Here is a 21161-nt window from a genome sequence, read left to right as displayed (position 1 = left end):
TGGACTGTTTCCCTCCTTGCACTTTGAGGGTTTTAACCACGTCAAAAATACTGGTGTATTGATTTGAGATCTGGTTGTGAGCGGTGTCCTTTTGGTGTTCTTTCTGAGGAACTTACCCTGTAAATTCCTACATATTATACACTAATTAATTACAATTATCTTTAATTAAATCTCGGGCCCTGCCAAATCACTTTCCTGATTTTATCCATGCAACTTAACTGTGTGACAACCCTCTGATCTCCTACCCCTAGATTCAATGGTGTACAACCATATTGCACAGATTCATTGTCCGACTAGTAATAGCTTGAGAGCACGTGAGATTTGCGGTTTTGCCTAGGCACTATTCTGCTACGTGGTGACACGAGGCTAGATCACGTGCTCACGGAAAATACCGCCCGCCCTCCAAATGCAGTGCGATGGCCTAGAAACCCACCTCTCCGCCTAAACCGAAAACTTCCCACTGTTCATTTATAATTTCCGCACCAAAATGTGACCGTTACCCGTTAAAAGGCCAAAAAAGCCCCAGATTGCTCTTTTTTCTCATTTTTCACTGCAAACTACTCCTTAGCCATTTGTGACACCCTGAAACCTCGGTAACCAGTTTGACCACCTTCTGCCACCTGAAGATGCTCCGGGTACCCAATTGGAGCAACCAGTTGACAGTCGAAGCCACAGTACCTTCTGCATTCACCACTGAACCCAATCTACATGTCAAAACCATCAATTTTGAGGTATTCTTGGAAAAACTAGAACAACACTGTGAATTTGAAAATGCACAATTAAAATTGAATGGTTAATTAATTAAAATTAACTAAGGAACTTGCCTAAATTGAAGAAAAACTTATTTGTATACCCCAAACCCTTCTTTTACAGACTGTAACTACCCTCCCACTCTACCAGAACTCCTAAAACTCACTCCTCAAACCCCTGAAAGCATAATTCAATTCAGAAAACCCAATTGTGGCTTCCCAAATCTCTTTGGATGTGAGACCTCTGCAAACCCCTCACCTGCACATCGACCACCTTGCATTAGCAGACAGAGATTTCCAAATAAAGGACACAGCTTCCCCTGTCTACCTTCTAAAGCTCCACTACTGGAGTAAGGACAAATTCTTGAACCAGAATGATGACATTCACGTTTAGGAGTCTAATTTTCCCATGTATCTGTTTCCAGAAGTGCACCCATTCCTAGAAATCATCCACTTATGTCATGCTTGCTACATTCCTAGCAAAAGAGCCATTGTCACCCCTCACTAGCAAGTTTTATTCACAATCACTGTAGAATCCATTAATCAAATGCTGCAAGTCCAACCAAGCCCAAATGAGACCCCTCTTTCTACTGAAGGCTTGCTTGAACTCTACACCAAGTTAGACCCTCCTAGAATAGCCCAAAATTTCCAAACTTTCATCATAGAGGAGTGTCATACTCCTACAGAAACTCCTTAATATGCGGCCACCATTTTTTCAGAGAGAGGCAGACAAATAATAACCATGCTCTCTGTTACACTAAAAATGTCACCTTGACTACTTACAGTTAGTATGGCTCAAATCAACAGTCATGCTACCCTCTTAGGCAAGTCTCATGCCTCTGTTATCCATCTCAAACTCAAAGAAGAGAGAAAGTCTTGTAAAAACTATGTTTATCTCTGGGGTCGCAGGTTCTCTCTAGCCTTACCTGCGGGGACGCTGACCATGTTCACAAAATCTGCGTCCATGGACGCTCTGTATGTTAAGGGACAGGTGCGTCCCTCTGTAAAAGGCAAAATGCGCGAGTTTTATCTTGAAAAAGTTACTTGTGGTTACTTCTAGAACATTCTAGAGGTCGGTTTGATGAAATGGATGCGCCTCCAGTTGGTTCATGTATCTCTATTAAGGGGGAACTTATCCCATCAATAAGGGAGCTATCCCACCCATAGAGGGGGATGATCCCATTGATAGTGGACCTGAATAACCTCTTTACAGCACTATAAATGAAGGCATTGAGCCAGAAGGAGAGGAGGTTGGAGCTATACATTTTCTTTGGGTAAATGCTGCAGGATTTAGGTCTTCCATTAGAGCCTTTGTGAGGAGAGATTGTCTTCACTTGATTCTACTTGGGAGAGGGTGAGCTTTGTCAAAGTAGAGGAAAACCCTTGATGGACCCTGGGAGGAATTTGCACAACACCAAGGCCAGGTTGTAAGAGTTTCTTTGTTTCGTTATTAATACAAACTGGTTTATTTTTCTCAATAGCTTGTGTTAATGAGTTATTTCATGTGTTCCTTGGTCTGCATGTTGAATATATGTTTTATTATATGAAATGCAAGTGCTTGGTAATTGTTTGATTGTTTGTGGTTGCAGGAATTGACTTGAAGGAGGAGCTCATCCGGATCGTCAAGAACGGACTTCAACAACAGCGTTTTGGAATAAGGTAAGCCTAAACACTTGTAGTTTTCATGTTGTAAAAGGTGTATTTAGAGAAAGATCACTCCATTTTGTCTTGTTTGTCATTAGAATGTCTTAGACTTCTAGGAAGGTCAGTCGTGTCCGCACCCTTGACAGATTCCGTGTGACACTCTCGTGCATTCTAGGATACACTACAGATGAACATGTGGATGAGGTTGTCCTTTCTTTACTTTCCATCTTTAGCGCAGGCAAGCCTCCTGCTATAATTTACAACTATGCTTAGTTCATAGCAGATAGGATGAATGAACAATTCACCAACCTACCAACTGAGATAGTTTTCAAGTATTCTTCAGTTTTATTTCATATGTTCTTGTACTACCATTGAAATAAATTCGTTGTCAACATTTAGATGTTGGATACCAAAGGAAACCCAAGATCAGTTATGTATTGGACACCCTTGATCCAAAAGTACTCCACTATATTCACTTACAAGGACTTCATTGTTTCACTTGTCCATCCAGTTATGAATATGCTAACTAGTAGCCCTGAGCCCAGAATTAGTCAAGAGATCAAAATGGTGTTACAGTTGGCAAAGGAAAGTAAGGTGGGAGACTGGTATTTATACCAGAACCACACAGAGATAAAAATATATGGATGACAACTTGTTCCTTACAAACTGCCGAAATACCTCCCCATGAGGATATTTGCACTAGAATACTTTAGGTAGATTATAAATTTTGATGAAGTTAACTTCCTATCAGCTAGGAAGAAGACCCAATTCAAAATGAAAAATCAATTAGGCCCCTTCATTTGTAATAAAAGAGAAGTTGGACCAGAGGTAGATAGGATGTCGCAACAAATTAATTTCGAGAACAGCTTTATGTGGCAGTATGACCCTCATGGAGTCATAAACAAGCTAAGGATAAAGGTCAAATTTGGTCCTTTCATCCATCATCCGAAACAAGACATTGAGAGGTTTTCCAACCAATTAGAATGGTTGGAAAACACTCTAATAGACATGGACAATACTATAGTTGATGTAGAGAATACATTGATTGATGTAGAGAAACAAATTGATACAAGTTCCTTCCTACAGGTTCTAGAATTAGGAGAACCAATGAATATCCCTCCTATTTTAAACACTCTAGGAAATGAGGATAGAAATGCAAAGAGAACTAGCGAGGAGGGTTCCAGTTCAGCTATGGAAACCACAGGTGAATAGTTTGAGATCAGTTACAGGAAGAGGCCCAATCTTAAGCTTGTAACTGAACAGGAAAACACCATTTACTCAGTGGAAATCACGAACACTGATACAATGGTGGAAAGGAGAAAAGACACAGTAGCTTCAGGAGAAACACACCAACCGTCAACCTTAAATACTCAACTTATTGAGAGACAGCTTGGCATTGAGGTCTCTTCATTCACCAGGCCTGTGGATAAAGAGAAGGATATCAAAGATAGATATAAGGAAATAAAGTTGAGGAATGAGAAGTTGAATGCTGAGATTTATGCCCAGTACTTCAAGTAGACACCTGCAAATCAAAATAGGTTGATGTCAGACTTTGACATCAAAACAAGAAAAATGCAAATGTCATTCATGCAACCTAGAGTCTAGCAACCAAAAGCATCAGTAGACTATAGGAAAACAAATTTTGAGGTTTTGGCCAAGGATGTCCATCCCAGTAACCAAATTTATTTTCACAAGAAGGCAGGTGAGATGATCTATTCCACCTTGACATGTAAAGCTATGGCTACACATAAGCTGCAATGTTCATTGGACAACATTATAGCATAGTACAAACTGGAGGCCAAGGATAATAGGATCAAGTCACTGGAAGACTTGGCGATTGAGCTGGGGCATGATCCCAATGATATCAAGGTTGTTGAGAAGTTAATAAAGAAAAAGAATGAGGACATTGCTGCTCTCAAAAAACAACTGAAACTTCCTCATTCAGAGCATCCACAGACAAAAGAGGTCCTTGAGAGCCAAACACATCAGGAGGAAATGATGGACCTCGTTTTACAATTGAATGATCAGTTGAAAGAGATGGAGAAGGAGTTGGACAGCTTGATACAACTGAAATAGGCTAGCCTTGAGATTGCCCTTGCCACTATCATTCCAACAGTTACCACAACAGTACCATCCACATTGGTAGCATCATTGGCTCCTATAGCTCCACTAGCTACAACAATAACAGTTGCCATAGTATCTACATTAGCAATAGGGTTGACAACAACAGCAACTCAGCCAGGTGACGAGGCAAGTAAGTTAGTCATGGAAATGGAAGACATGTCCATTCAGATCACGCAAATAAAAAAGATTAAGGAAAAGTTAACCAGTCTGGAGAATGACAATAAGCTTGCCCAGATTGTGCACAAAGAAGAAGTACAGAAGGAAACCAAAATGAATGACAGTATAAAGAGCTTAGAGAAAGAGATGACATTAAAGGAGCCACTTGGCCAAGCTAAGGAACAATTATGGGCCAATATCATTGACTCTATCAATGATATTTGGCCATCCATTCAATTAATCTTTGAGCAAAAAGACTTAGTGAAAGAGGTTATAGAAGCCATACAAAGAGTTAAAGCAGAACTGGGAGACATGCCAAAGGAAGCCACTAGAAAAATTCATTTCCTCAACTCCAAAAACAAATATGAATTGTAGGACCTAGATATACCTAATGGACTGGCACAATACTCAAGGTAAAAAAGGCCCTCACCAAGAGGATTTTGATAATGAACCTTGAAGATAAATTCCAAACCGTGCAACTGGCTATAGACAGTTTCATCGTTATGTTTGATGTTTTGAGGTGAAAAGGTTTGCCAAATCCCTTGGTAATAAATGACAAATTGATGCCACAAGATGCCTACATTAGGAGAATCAGAGAGGTGGCCAGAGATCAGGTAAATACTTCTTCCATGAAAGGGATGCCTACTAGAAAGGTTCTATACAAAGCATTTGAGAACCTATTTTACCTCTAGCATGAGTGAAAACACCTTTTTGTAAATAAACCCACTTTTGCCAAGTATATAGAAGCAGATGAAATTTATAGGAAAATGGTAAATATTCAATTACCAGATGCAGACACATGGAAAAAGTTAAATGACTTACTATAAAAGTGCATAGTAAAAGTGAAACAACATAGTAGAAGAAAAGTGATAGGTCAACCTGATGAAAGTGTATTAGGCGAAAGTGTATCAATTGAAAGGTCAAAGTAAAAAGAACAACTAGCGTGAAGACCAAGAGCAAGGCAGAGAATAAACATCAAAATATCAAAGCATAAGGACAACACAACCAAATAAATAGGGACAACATACATCAGTTGAACATCTGTCTTTATCTTCTTGCACGAAGATATTTCTTTCTCTTAGATTAATTCCCAAGACAGTTTGGGATATTTTGTAAACTATTTTTGTATAAATAGTTCATATTTCAAAGTTTTGAAGGGGGTTGCTATATATTTGTAAAGTTGTATTGATCATAAGCCTGAGGTTTATTGTACCAATTTTTCAAGTCAGTAGACTGAACTGAGTAATAAAAATATTGCATTATAGGATTCATGCGTTGAGCTATTATAGTGAAGTATTTTCTTTGTCAAAACTTTTATCTTGTTATGTATTTCAAAAACTTACATGTTATCTAAATAGAATAAATTAGTTGGAAATTTATCTCAGAATTTATTTAAGTACACTCTGTTTTGAACAGTTGATCATTTCTATGGTTTCTTCCGATATCCAGATCTGAGAATCCTTAATTTCTCTCCCATCCTAGTTGACCTCTTTCATTTCTTTCACAATTCGGCCTAAGGAACCCTTAATTTCTCTTTGGATCTGATTGAAACCCAGTTCACCATCCAGTGTTAAGATCTGAAATAACTTAGCTACCTTGCTCTATAGACATTGTTTTTAGAACTTGATCCAGTCTTTCTTGCTTGACATTTGCCCCCATAGCCCAATGGTAAAAGACATTCCTCTATCCATCTAAGTAAGTGATCCCACCACCAAATCCAAATCAAAACCCAAGTACAATCATAACAAACCTAAAACCAATTAACTAAATAGAGTTAAATCATAAAGAGAGAGCCCTCTCTGAGAATTAGGAAGGTTAGATCCTAAACTCCAAAGTTGGTTTGTGGTTACCTCTAATCATTTCTTTCTTAACAATTCTAGACAAATTTTGTAGTGATAACAACTACTACATAAAGAGGGGTTTTAAGACAATATATAAGACAGTTTTTGGGTGAATTGTCTTAACTTGGGACAAAATAAAAGTTGTGTATTTTCTTAAATATTTTCTTTAAGCGAGTGTCTAAAAAATAATTGTCTTAAAGATTATTGTCTTAAAAAATTGTCTCTATAAAGACAATATATAACACAAGCCTTATTGTCTCTTAGGAGACAATTTCATTTTTGTCTCTCTTGAGACAAATTTTTTCGTCTCTCTTGAGACAACACTCGGGATTAGAGACAATATGTCTTTAATACTAGCTATTGTCTCTCTAGAGACAATAAAAAAATTATTTAAAGATCACTTGTCTATCTAGAGACAATATAAAACAATGAATCTAGAAATATCTCACCATTTAAATAAATCGATATAAAAAATATTTAATTAAAAATAAACTACAAAATAATTGATTAATTCATGTTAGGGCATAGTGGAATCGAACCACTAACCTGCTGCTTGTAAGGCAGACATTCTTCTACTAAGCTAGCACACTTTAAAGAATTATGTGAACAGTTGTGGCAATCCCTAAAATTACATTTATATGCATTTATTTAAAAAAAATGCTTGATACATGATCTATAATCTTTATAAAAACTATAATCATGTAGACCCTATTTTTAACTTACTAAACTAACTCAAGGGAGTTACTCAAATGTCACACCCTGCATACATTAAGAATGTGTTTTTCATCCTATGCTAGACCAAAAAAGGCAATTTTTTTGGGGGGGTCTTTTTAGTCCTATAACTTCCTGCAAGATAAAATAATTATATTAATGCCCGAAAAATGACCACAAAACTTGCTCTATCTTTTTGTAGTTTTCAAGAGAATAATTTCTTCCCTTGAAAACTACAAAAAAATAGAGCATGCTGTGGGCAACCACACAAATCTGGCAAGTGCAAACAACCCATAATTTAAATTAAAAAAAAGTCAATGTCTTCAAGAAACTGTTGCATTCCATTCTCCTACGCAAATGTGAGCCAACCAACAAATAACTAGCTATGAGGACCCAATAAGATGCAGAAGTTTTAGCTACCCTTGGAGTATTATTTTGTGCATTGAAATGGAGAGAAGAGTCAAGACATCATCATTTATTTATTTACTTTTTTAAAATGTCATTTTACTTCATGAAACAAAGAGTTACATCATGAAGCAAGAGTTACATCTAACAACAGGATTACAAGGAAATTCCCTAACTACAAAAGCAGAAAATGCTAACATATGAGTCTCTGCCACAATAAGCAGGAAGGTGTTCAACATATTTATGAAAAACTTAGAATTTGGCATTTACAAGCAAGGCCAATTCCTACTCAAAAAGCCTCAATTCCCCTAACATCTATGGGAGGAAAGTTCATCAGTGAAAGAAGTCATACACTTGGATTTCTACAAAGCCATTAGCCACCAACTAAATTGTGTGCCATAAAACATTGCAGTTGTTTGTAATTATCCGAGTGTCCCTAAGGAGAGGGTCTTTCCAAGGAAGAAAGACTGAGAAAACAAATAGATTCAAGCTGAAATCATGTTGAAAAGGTCTTGGTGGACATGAATCTCCACTAGACATGCTGAGTTGGAGATGCACCTCTGCTGCAAAACTTGCATGCAATATTTGTAACGCCAACATTATGAAATGACTTATTTATTTATCATTTTAATTTTTTTATTCTTCATGCAATGAAATATATTATATAACACAACAATTGTTCACAATCTGAACCTTTAAACGTTTGAATTTAATGGATGCCACAAAAATTGTGAATATGATAAGATGCATGTATACTAAATTACTTACCACTAAAGCTTGAAATTCATAAAAATGGGTTGTTATGGTTTCCCACTGGTAGGTAACCATTGGCAATGACAGACAACCTTTACCCTCAGTCTTATTTTTTACCTCAATCTTCTGAATCTACATGTATAAATGGTGACCAATAATGGAATCATCCTCATATCTTAAAACCAATCCAACATATAAGTATTAGAATCAATGTATCACATCTTCCTAAACAAATTAGATAACAATACAACATGATGAACACATCAATTATAACAATAGTAAATACTCAAATAGAAGGACCTGGAATGAACAAAAAATAAGAAAAATGACAGGTTTGGTACAACAAGCCTTGGAGTTGTGGCTCTTTAATACCACTTTTCATGATCCTACCTATGGTCCCACTCAATAAAGGAGGCACCCACATACTTAAAATTTTGTTTCTTTTATACAATCTATTTCCAAAATCTCCACCTTATAACAATTAAGGCTTTGGGTATAAGTTCTAAATTTGTAACAAATTAACTCATAACAAGGCTAAGATGGCCTTCAAATCATGAGAATTACAACAATCTATGAACAAGAATGAAACATCAAAGACTCCATAATATATGCAGCTTTACTAGTAGGAAGTTCCATGTGAATCCCTCCTGATCTGCTCATTACGAAATGTTGAGATCTAAACTCCATGCTTAAGAGAACTATAGATATGGGGTTGAATGTCCTCTTGCTGTCATGTATGAAAGGAAAAAATATAATGGTCACATTACTTAATTGTTCTTAGAAAGATTAAATGTAAGAAAAATATGGAACTAAAGAGAATCTAAAAAAACACGGATATAGATGTAATGGTTTGCAAGTATTGGCACCACCAAACAGACACCCAATGATTTTTTTGACTGCAAAATTAGAGATCTTTTTATTTACGAACTATTTTGGAAGCACTACAATAGAACTGAGATGTTGATCATGAGGCAACCAAGAGCAATTTTACTTAGGAAAAATGCAATTATACTTAAACATATATATTATCACCAAAAGTACACTAAAGGTAAAATACCAATAAATTCATGCCTTTCTTTAAACCTGGTCACAACGTATGAAGAATGGAATCATTACATTTTGATGATAACTACAAAATAGAAATGAAAATATGTTTTATACCTCAATCCGAATTTGACATAGCACTTTCAAAATCAACACCCATGAACTAGGATCAAGTTCCTTGTATGCTATGTTCTCCTCTCTAGACAAGAAGGGAAACCTCAGATCACAGAGAAATAAAATCCATAGAGGCACAAAAATATTTGAGGCTAAAACAATCACCCACAGGAAAATCCCCTTCAGCTACCTATATATGAAAGTAAATAAACTACTTGAGCCACAACACATTTAAAAATTTGATTGCATTCAAAGTGGAATAACAGATTCTAGAACTATGTTGTTGAACTACTAGAGGTTGAGATGTATTTCAATTGATATGTTCAAATGATCTTATTTAAATATACATTAATAACAAAGAATTGATAAAAAAACATCATTTGATAAATGATGTGAGGATCAGAAGAATGCACAAAAAGTGATGCAATATTTGTTTCTGACTAAACTGACAAAACCAAATGCAATTATGATTATGAAAAATGCACTAACAAAGCAGCAAAACAGAATTTACAGCAAGCAGTAATTTCTCCTGAGGTTGAAAATGGAATGGAAACATATGCAAATATTAATTTAAGGCCAATCATGTAACCCAATGCAACTATATGATGGAAAACCTACTGATTTAAATGCAAAAACATAAATTACAGTGATCATTTATGGATGTCATAATAAATATAATGTTGTTGTTTTTGGTATTTTTGAATGTTTTCTTATGCTTAAATGCACAGAAACCGAGAAAAAACATAATAAAGGTGAAATTACAGCAAGCTAATCTTGCTGAATTTTATCTAAAACAATACTAAAATGACCTAGATGCCTACTTAGATATGCCGAAGATGTACGGTGTTCAATGTTTGATGCAAAAATTCATTTTAAATGAGAGATCAAGAACATAAGATTCAGTAAACTAGTGCCTTTTATGGAGTCAAAAGAAAATGAAAAGATAAAAAGTGAATAGGGTGGAAGACAATCAAAAGCACATCACTAAAATCTTAGTAAGAACAAAGAATAAGCACAGATGAAAGCCTAAGAAAATATTGGTTGCAAATGAAAATGTGTCTTTATTATCAAAAGTAGTTGGTAGAACAAAGTCCTAACAAGTTTGGACAACACACGCCATGGTACAAATCAACTTTGCTCAATGGAACATTACTAGTAATAATACAACACAACCAATCCACCATCACAGATACTCCATGCTAGTACCTTATCTCAATCTCTCTATGAGGAATAAGCACAAAAGAAGGGAAAGATTAAAACACGAAGATCTCACACAAGAAAATCAAACCATTCTCTTTGCTTGTTACAATATATAGAACTAGAATGACAAAAGAATGAGGATGAATATTTTACACAAGAAAATCAAACCCTTACCTTTGCTTGTTACAATATATAAAAATAGAATGAAAAAATAATGAGAATGAGAGAGGAACCAAATAAGTTTAACTAATGATGTTTAACATCTTTTTTGTACTTCCATGTTTTGGTGTGAGTCACTCCTTGGAATGATCTCCACAGCAGTTAATATTTTTCCTTCCACTACCTTCCTTGTAAGAACAAGCTTTCGTACTTTTGGTAGCTCTGAAAGATTGTAATCAACTTATTAGATAACACAGTAACTATCAAAGAGTAGAAGAAAAAGGAATCCTACAAAACAAGACTATATTATGCTATGAAACTAGCTCAAGAAAAGATAGAAAAGATAGATCAACGCCTTAGAATTCAACCTCTTCGAGGGGGCAACCTCCTTTACATTACATAAATGAACAATTCTTGGATGATACAAATGACAAAACCTCCTTTCTATATATAGGAGTCTAATGAGTCACAATATAACCCAGCCGACCTAATAATAATAATATAAAGCCACAAAAATAACAATAGAGGGATTCTATGGGGCATAGTAATAACAATATGGGGATAACAGGGGCGCAACAATATTAATAAGGGATGCACTACAATATTAATGGGGTAATCACTAGTATTATAGGGACCCAACATGCCCCTCTCCTTCAAAAAAGTGTTGTCCTCAACGCTTGAGTAGTTCTGGATGCTTCTGTATAAAATTCTCATCCTCCCATGTGGAATCTTCAGCGGATAAGTTCTTCCACTTGATAAGATACTCCAAAATTGATCGATTTCATAGCTATCGAGTTCTTGTTTCTGTGACTGCTTCCGGTTCCAATATAATTTTTCCTTCCTCGTCAAGTTCTGGCAATATTTTTTAAACTGGGAGCTTGTCGCCTATAACCTTCTTTAAACATGAAACATGGAAAACTGGGTGCAATCGAGAAGCTGCAGGAAGCTCCAATTTGTATGCCATAGTAGCAATCTTTTGCAACACCTTGTACAGACCATAATACTTTGGTGATAATTTATTATCCTTCTTAGCTTGCTTGAGGGACATTTTCTTATATGTTTGTAGCCGTAGGAATACCCAATCACGTACATTAGAACTTCTTTCGTTGTGATGTTGATATGCCTGTTGTTTCATTCTATTTTGTGCCAACATGAGGTTATCCTTTAAGAGTTGGAGGACTTGTTTTTGATGTTCGATGTGATGTTCCACTGGTTGAACCTTAGAATTTTCTCTTAAATATGATGTGATGGATGGTGGTTGATATCCATAAAGTGCCATAAATGGGGTCATTTTTGTTGCTGTATGGAAGGAAGTGTTATACCACCATTCAGATAGAGGCAACCATTTGGCCCATTGTGTCTGTTTATCAGATACAAAGCAACAGAGATATCCTTCCAAACATTTGTTTACTATCTCATTTTTCCCATCAGATTGAGGATGATAAGATGAGCTATGAGCTAACTGAGTACCAAGACAAGAAAATAATTCTATCCAAAAATTTCCAGTGAAATTGGGATCTCTGTCACTTACAATAATCTTTGGGTTTCCATGTAGCTTTTGAATTGTTTCCATAAATGCAGTAGATACTATACTAGATTTAAATGGATGTGATAATGCACAAAAGTGTGCATACTGGGTAAGTCTGTCAACTACACCATGATGACACTCTTTCCCTCAGAGTTGGGTAAACCTGTGATAAAATCCATTGAAACCTCCTCCCAACATTGGCTTGGAATGGATAAAGGTTGTAATAGACCTAGGGTCTTAATTTTTTTCCACTTTATTTTGTTGGCAAACCAAACATTCTGCCACAAACTTTTGAATATCCGATTTAAGGCCATCCCAAAAAAATTCCTTCTTAACCCTGTGGTAAGTTTTTAAGAATCCTGAGTGCCCTCCTAAGGGAGAAGTGTGCAATTCCATAAGAATCTTTTGTTTTAGTTGGGAATTCTTACAGAGGTAAAAGCGATCTTTGTACCATAAAGAATCATTTTTCCAGCTAAATGTATCAGACATACTGGAATCTTGTTGTAACTTTCGAATAAGTGCGCACAATTCTTCGTCATTCTTCCATTCCTCCCTTGCTTCGTTTATCCAATCTAGTTGGATAATAGAAATGGTGCACAACAATGCTTCCACGTCCTCATCCTTTCTTGAGAGTGAATTTGCCACCACATTTTTCTTCCCTTTTTTGTAGATGATTTCAAAGTCATAACCCAACATCTTTGTGACCCACTTTTGTTGCTCTTCAGAGGATAATCTTTGTTCTAAAAAGTATTTAAGGCTATCATGATCTGTTTTTACCTTGAAGTGTCTTCCCATTAGGTAGGGTCGCCATTTCTTAAGTGCATGGAGCATTGCCAACATTTCCTTCTCATAAATAGCTTTGTGTAAAAACTTTCCCTTGATTGGACGATTTTCAAAAGTAATGGGTCTTTCATCTTGCATTAAAACAGCACCAATTCCATTTCTTGAAGCATCACATTCCACAATAAAGGATTTTTTGAAGTCTGGTGTAGCTAAGACCGGTGCTTGGCACATTGCCTCTTTAAGATGTTCGAAGGTTTTTGTTGCTTCTGGAGTCCATGAAAATGCATCTTTCTTCAACAATGTCGTTAGAGGTGCTGCTATTCTCCCATAATTCTTAACAAACTTGCGATAATACCCTATCAACCCAAGAAATCCTCACAGATGCTTTATGGATGTAGGGATTTTCCATTCCTTAATGGCTTTAATTTTGCTAGGGTCTACCTTAACTCCTTCATGAGATACAATATCACCCAGATATTCCACCTCTTGTACTCCAAATAAACATTTGGATCTTTTTGCATATAATTGTTTCTCCTCTAATAGTTGTAGCACCCTGTCAACATGTTCAACATGATCCTTCCAAGACTTGCTGTAGATTAGTATATCATCAAAAAATACTAACACAAATTTTCTAAGGAACGGTTTGAAAATGGAATTCATCAAACCTTGAAATGTTGAAGGTGCATTGGTAAGGCCAAAAGGCATGACCAAAAATTCATAATGACCCTCATGGGTTCTAAATGCTATTTTCAGAATGTCTTCAGTATTCATTCTGATTTGATGATATCCTGAACGAAGATCCAACTTGGTGAAGTAAATTGATCCATGCAATTCATCTAGTAATTCATCAATGAAAGGAATGGGAAACTTATCTTTAATAGTTAGCTTGTTGAGCTCCCTATAATCTGGACACATGCACCATGATCCATCCTTCTTGTGCACTAATACTACTGGAGCAGAGAAAGAACATTGACTTGGTTGAATTATACCAGCCTCTAGCATTTCTGTAACCATACATTCAATTTCACTCTTTTGGGCATAGGGATATCTATATGGCCTGATGTTTGGAGGAAAGATTGCTAGAATTAGATGAATAGCATGATCATGATCACGAATAGGTGGGAGACCTTTGGGAGTCCCAAATACCTTGGAAGGATTGTTCAAGAATTTTTGGAGATATGGAGAAATAGATGATTCCAATGTGGAAACATCTAGCAAACATAATTGTGCAATTACACCCCTTTGTTCCTTTTTTAGAAGCTTTGTCATACCGTTAGAGTTGATTATCTTTCCTTGTTTCCCTGCAATACCCCTTAATTCAACATCCTTTCCTTCCACAGAAAATTTCATGAAAATTTCTTGAAAATTAAAAGCTATTGTACCCATTGGGCTCCTAGTACAACATCAACACCTCCCATTGGAATGGAAAGCATTGGGCTAGTCAATACATATTCTCCCATCAATAGCTTGATATTATGGTGCTTTCCAGAGAAATTTATTGTTCCTCCATTTGCTACCATCACTTGACACTCTGGTGCTGGATATAAGAAGCAATTCAATTCCTTTGCTACCTTACAATCAATAGAATTGTGGGTACTTCCTGAATCAATCAACACTATTGCCATTTTCTTCTTGATTTGTCCTTCTATCTTGATGGTTTGAGGAGTGGTAATTCCAGCCAATGCATTACAAGATATGGTCAGATTCATTTCTTCTTTATCTAGGCTTTGTTCCTGGAGTATATCCTATTCTTTTGACCTTTCTTGCTCCTTTCCTTCTTCCTCTTCGCAATCTATGTAGAATAATTTCTTCTTAGCACACTTATGACCTTTAGTGTATTTTCTATCACAACTGTAACAAAGCCCTTTTGCTCTTTTTTCTTCCAATTGTTGTGGTGTCAACCTTATAGGTTGTGGAAGACTAGGGGCAACAACACTTCCATATTTATAGTTGTGAGTGGTATGCTTCCTAGTTGCCATAATTTTGCTTTCCATTTTTCTTGCTAACCTGAATGCCTTCTCTAATGAATCAGGTTCCCAAAGGCGAACATCATGTTGGATATTATCCTTTAAAGACCCTATGAACACATCAATCCTATGCTCCTCTAGAATATTTTTTACCCTTATGTTCAATTTTTGGAACTCCTCAATGTGCTCCATTATTGAACCCTTTTGTTTGAAACTTATCAATTGGCTAAAAAAAGTGTTGCTTTTTGTATCCTCATAATGTGTTGTCAATTCTTCCGTAAAAATTTCCCAAGTGATAATTTGTTTACGAGAGCAAAGCCATTGATACCACACAAACTGATTTGGTTCCGAATATAAAGTTGCAATACGTACCTTTTGCGTGTTTTGCACATTATTGAGATCGAAAAATTGCTCCATCTGTAATATCCATCTTGCGGGATCCTTGCCATCAAACTTCCTCATATCGATTTTTGGAATATGGTGGGTCTTTGATCCCACATTAGAGTCTATGAAATCATGATTAACATTTTTTTTGTTCGCATCATGAGTTTCCTTTACAACCTTTTCACCATTAGTAAGTATTTCTTGTAGAAAATTTGTCAAATCTGTCTTCAAATCTGCCATGTCTATCTTCAAATCTGTCTTCAAATCTACCATGTCTCTCTTCAAATCTGTCTTCAAATATATCTTCAAATCATCCATCTTCACTTCCATGCCCTTTATCTTAGATTCCACGCCATTTATCTTAGCTTCTGTTAGCTTTTGTGAGCGTGACATTTGTTGCACTTGTTCTTGTAATTTTGATATATCATGTAGCATTTCTTCCTCTTCTTCATGAGTCATGATAGGGATTTCAGGTTGCTTACTATGTGTTTGCATTTTCTTTCCTCGAGGCATCCGTTACTAATAATAATTCTCTACTATGCCCTTTGAATTCCTTCAAAATAAATTTTCAAACCAATCTTAAGCAAAAATTTAAGAGAATGTACACACCTTTTTTCACTTTGTAGGAGCTCGATATTGCCTCTGATGTATCTCTATAATTTTGGATCATCTAGTTTTGAAATTGTTACCTGTAGTAGCCCTTTGTGTCCTCTTTCCAGTGCCACCAGTCTGATCCCAATTGGATTCTCCAAGGAAGAGTTATGTCAAATCTCCCACAGTGACCTGATTATAGACTAGTTCAGTAGAGCGAACTTGTACAACGTGCCACGTGTCCTTGTTTCGACCTTTGGCTCTGAAAAATATATACAAGAAACTAAAGTCCATCATCTTTCTGTACCTTCTTATGAAATTTCATTCTGATGCTCAGAGAGAAAGTTATGACGATTTTTCCCAGGTCACCTGTTTGGACTGTAATTCAGGAGTCTGCAAAAATACCAACTTCGTTAGATCATATCTCTGGAAATATAGTGTGAAAATATCTGAAATTCAGACCCGAGATTCAGTGCGATTTCTTCTCAAATGAGTTTTTTTTTTAGCTTCTAAAACATCATAGAAAAAAATTTGTAGCGAAAATTCCATGATAACCTATTTGGAGCAGCAAAACCCTAGAATCCAAAGCTCTGATACCAAATGTTATGAAACCAACTCAAGAAAAGATAGAAAAGATAGATAAACGCCTTAGAATTCAGCCTCTTCGAGGGGGCAACCTCATTTCCATTACATAAATGAACAATTCTTGGATGATACAAATGAAAAAAGCTCCTTTCTATATATAGGAGTCTAAGGAGTCACAATATAACCCAGCTGACCTAACAATAATAATATAAAGCCACAAAAATAACAATAGAGGGATTCTATGGGGCACAGTAATAAAAATATGGGAATAACAGGGGCACAACAATATTAATAAGGGATGCACTACAATATTAATGGGGTAATCACTAGTATTATGGGGACCCAACATAATCAGTTAGAAATTTTAAAAGAACATATTATTGATAACCATTTGTAGTAAAAATGAAAAATATTAAATTAAAATATATCAATACTTATTTAAACAAATTTAAAAAAAATCATGACATTAGATGTGCTCTCATCCACATTAATTTTGTTGTCAACAGAATTAATGTGGATGAAAGCACATCTAGTGTCATGAAAAAATTGTTGAGACACGAGGAAAATCTTTGTGACTCCTTGTATCTCCCTGAGGAAGTGAAACCACTGAGGTGCTATGTGGAATTGATATTCCAGTTGATCAATAAAGGCAAGGGCGATGAAGAACTAACCAAGGTCTGGGGTGAAATCAGGAAAAGAGAGGGTGATGGCGATCAATGGCGATGTCAATTGGTTCATATACTGGGGGTTCATGTTTGTCATCTCTTTCTTGATTTTACCCCATACCTTGGTCAGTTTTTCATCGGTGCCAAAGTGATTGATGATTATACCACTATCTCTCAGCACTTCAACTCCCTCATTTTTATTGATCAATTAGAATACATAGCACCTCAGTGATTTCACTTCCTCAGGGAGATACAACGAGTCACAAAGGTTTTCATCATGTTTCAACAAATTTTCCATGACACTATATGTGCTTTCATCCACATCAATTATGGGCAAGTGAAACATGTAGGTTCTTCTATCAAACCGAATTTCATTAAGCTTCCCTCTGTGTGCAGCGAATTTCACTCATCTCTCTCCAGTGAGCTCTATCGCATTCTGGGGTTTGGTAGATGTAATTATAGGTTGTCTAGTTATTAATGTAGACAAATAACTAGAGGTTGAGATGTATTTCAATTGATATGTTCAAATAATCTTATTAAAATCTACATTAATAACAAAGAAATGCCCAAAACATATTGATTCTCTACCCTTCCAACATATTGATTCTCTACCTAAAATTGCATCACAATGGGGAACTGAAACTTACTTAATAACAATCACACTGTTATTTACTAAAATAAAAATGTCCTTGATAACATATGCCACTTCAATAATCACTAAAAACATGTGTATTCAATGAGACAGACAATCAAAACATCTGGCTTCATCTATTAAGCCCTCTGAGTATCAGTTTTTGAGCTTTGGCAAGGACATAATAATCACATTATCCCACATCAAAAACCCAAAAATGGTATTGTAACCCCACCACTAAGCTTGAAGTAACAAATTGAGGAATAAATTAACCTAACTCTTTCTTAACCTGAATCCCCATAGTCGTGGTTGTACTAATTATCGACTTGCATATTGATTCCAGCGACATATATGCACAATAAGCATCGAATTTGTTGACCTTTGAAATTTCATAGATGTTTTGAGGCTTAGTGTGGCTACAACCTGGTGACTGGGCTTACACTTCCTGACTCAATTCCTCCATCTTTTTTCAAATACCATGTGACCAAGGGGATCTTGACTATGAATTGAAAGGTATTGTCTTTGTAAGCAGTCAGGAGTACAGGGTGTCTCGAGCTTGTGGTGTTGACTGTGGGCATTAAACTCTTTGTAGAATGTCATAAGGTTTGGGCGGTAGTAACCTAGCGCAGGCCCAACAGGAGGCACCATTCTGGCTTACCCTGCCATAATGGTATCAAAGCTATGTTGAAGGCAAGGTATTAGAGCTAAGGTGAGGGAAAGCCCAAGCAAGGAAGAAATCAATCACAAGAGATTTTCTACAATTTTGAACTCCTTCCTCTTCAAATATCAGTCATCGTGAAGCACTAAAACTCCTACTACAAAATTCTAGGTTGCAGATCCCAAAAAGGAAATGAGATCAAGGCCTCCTCAATCAAGCATCTCTAGGACAAAGCTCTCTATCAAATTGTTGGTCAAATGATCTATATCTAAGGCCTCTTTTCATGGCTACAGGCAGGAATCTTTGGTTGCTTTAAGGTCAAATCTTCTATTATGAAATTACCCTTGAATTGAATTTGGTTTGGAGATAGTGTCTCACTCAGAATTCCTTCTCTGTTTCTGGTTTATATAAAATCATATTTGAAGCTTAAAAGTTCCTGGCTGTTATAGACATTTTTGTGCCTTACAGCATTGAGCATGAAATGTCCATAATCTAAGGGATCCAAAGTCCCTAAACATGTTGTTCCTACCCCTAGAGGAACAAGGCTAACAAACCACAGCAATTCACAGAAGTTCTCCACCTGAAACTGCTCAAAAACAAGTCAATTCAGGATCATGTCAACTGCTCCACTGACCATCTGCGCTGAATGTCAGTGGCTCCACTAGCTACCTGCGCTAAATGTCAACTCCAACACTGGCTACCTGCACTGAGCGAGATTGGACATGTGGCAGGCTCATTCCTCAAGGTGTCAAAACCCAGGAAGCTTCCAAAATGACACTTGCCTCAGGGAATTCGACTGGTGATGAGTAAGAGGTTCCAAATCTCCAAGTGGAAGCAAGAACCTCCAAGTGGACTCAAGAACTAACAGAGGGAGAGGACACTAGTCAGATCTCAAGCTGACTCATCCTCTCTCCAAACATCTATATATGGATCTCTCCTCCATGAGATCCAGAGGCTGGAATTTTGTTATTGCAAAGAATTGCTGTTGGTTTGAGACTGGAATCATTGGGTGCTTAATGCTTTGAAGGGAGGTGAAGATAGGAATTCCATTCTGCTGGGAAGGAGAGGCTAGATTGGAGCCCTCTGGGTTGTATCTCTTCCTGAACCTTGTTATTTATCAATAAAGCTATCTTGGTTTTCTCCTATATACTGATGTATCTTTGATGTATGATTGCATTAGTGTATTTGATTTACTTCTAATCCTGAATCATTTATGAATATGAATATTTGCCTTTGTGTTGTGTTCTTCTCTTGTCACAAGTAGTTGTTCTCTTGTCGCAAGTAGTTGTTCTCTTGTGATCTCGCAGGAATCAAGTAGCTGTTCTCTTGGGCAAGCGAGGAGGCAAGTAGCTGTGAACACCCAAAGAGAAGAGGATCTGGATTGAGGGACAAACGGAAGACACCGGTAAGTCCATTGATCTCTCCTCTTTCACATTTCATAAAGGAAGAAACCAGAATAGCTGTCTCTGTTTGTTGCTAAGGCACTGTCACACCTTAGGTGGATAGGATCGTCCTGCATAGGCATTTTTCCCCACAAAAAATTGGCGAATCCACTGGGGAAATTTGTTTTAGTCATTTTATTTGTGTTTCTATCATTTTTTACCTCATAGACTCAACAACAACAATCGAACTACTTCTGCTATTCTCAGTTGCAAAGTAGACAGTTGCTGCCTTGATCCTTCAATGGATTTTGTCTATGATCTGAACAATGGACTCACAAATGATTTGATGATCCTTTGTGATAGATCTTAGTACCCTCTCAAAGCATCCCTTTGATTATACCTTGCTTGTGTTTCTAATTTGGCCTGAAACCGTTGATTAATTAGCAATATGTGACCCAGAACCCAGTGAGAAACTCTCGTTTCTCGTTCAGCGCGAACCCTGTGAAGAGGTTCTGCATTTCAATGTAGGTCCCATGAAGGCTACCTGCGCTGAATGTCAAAACCCCAGTGTTGAGGTTGCGCTGATCTAGTTTTGCCTTGTGCAGCTGGGGTTCTCTGCTCTCTGTTGCCCTGTTTTGATCTCTGTTTTTTGCAGCCTGTAACCAACATAGGTACCAGTCTGATAACTCCTTTTCTCTACTTAAATTCCGCCTCCTTTTGTACAAAAATACTGTGAGTGTTTTTATGTGTTTGTGGCGTCATTTACAGTTTTCCTTTGCATGAGTGAAATAATCATCCTGTAGCCTTTGATTCAGATTTGTTGATTGTGATCTTAGGAGAGAGTTCATTGGCTGTTTACAGTTGATTATACATTTGCTTTTGCTTATTGGTTTGAGTTTGTCTCTTTTAAGTGTCGAAACAAGTTTTCATTTCGAAAGTCGTAAAGTGTTGTAATCTCTTCTACCCTTTCTGATTTCGAAAAAGTAAACTTGTTTGTACTTGTCATTTAAAAGCAAATTCAAAGTTGTACAAAAAGCTTTCTTTGTAGGCATCAATACTAAGAAAGAGGAAAACAAACACCTGCATT

At 36.6% G+C, this 21161-nt stretch overlaps 1 pseudogene; it reads right to left on the bottom strand.

Moving 5' to 3' along the window:
- Positions 1-4105: 4105 nt before the first annotated feature.
- The window catches only part of LOC149218883 (gamma-tocopherol methyltransferase, chloroplastic-like), a 30977-nt pseudogene continuing 13921 nt past the window's right edge, over positions 4106-21161 (bottom strand).

Source organism: Pinus tabuliformis, chromosome Q (assembly GCF_031772625.1).
Source record: "Pinus tabuliformis cultivar Carrire ecotype Pingquan chromosome Q, CPIR1, whole genome shotgun sequence".
Taxonomy (NCBI): domain Eukaryota; kingdom Viridiplantae; phylum Streptophyta; class Pinopsida; order Pinales; family Pinaceae; genus Pinus; species Pinus tabuliformis.
This window is presented reverse-complemented; position numbering and strand designations above follow the sequence as displayed.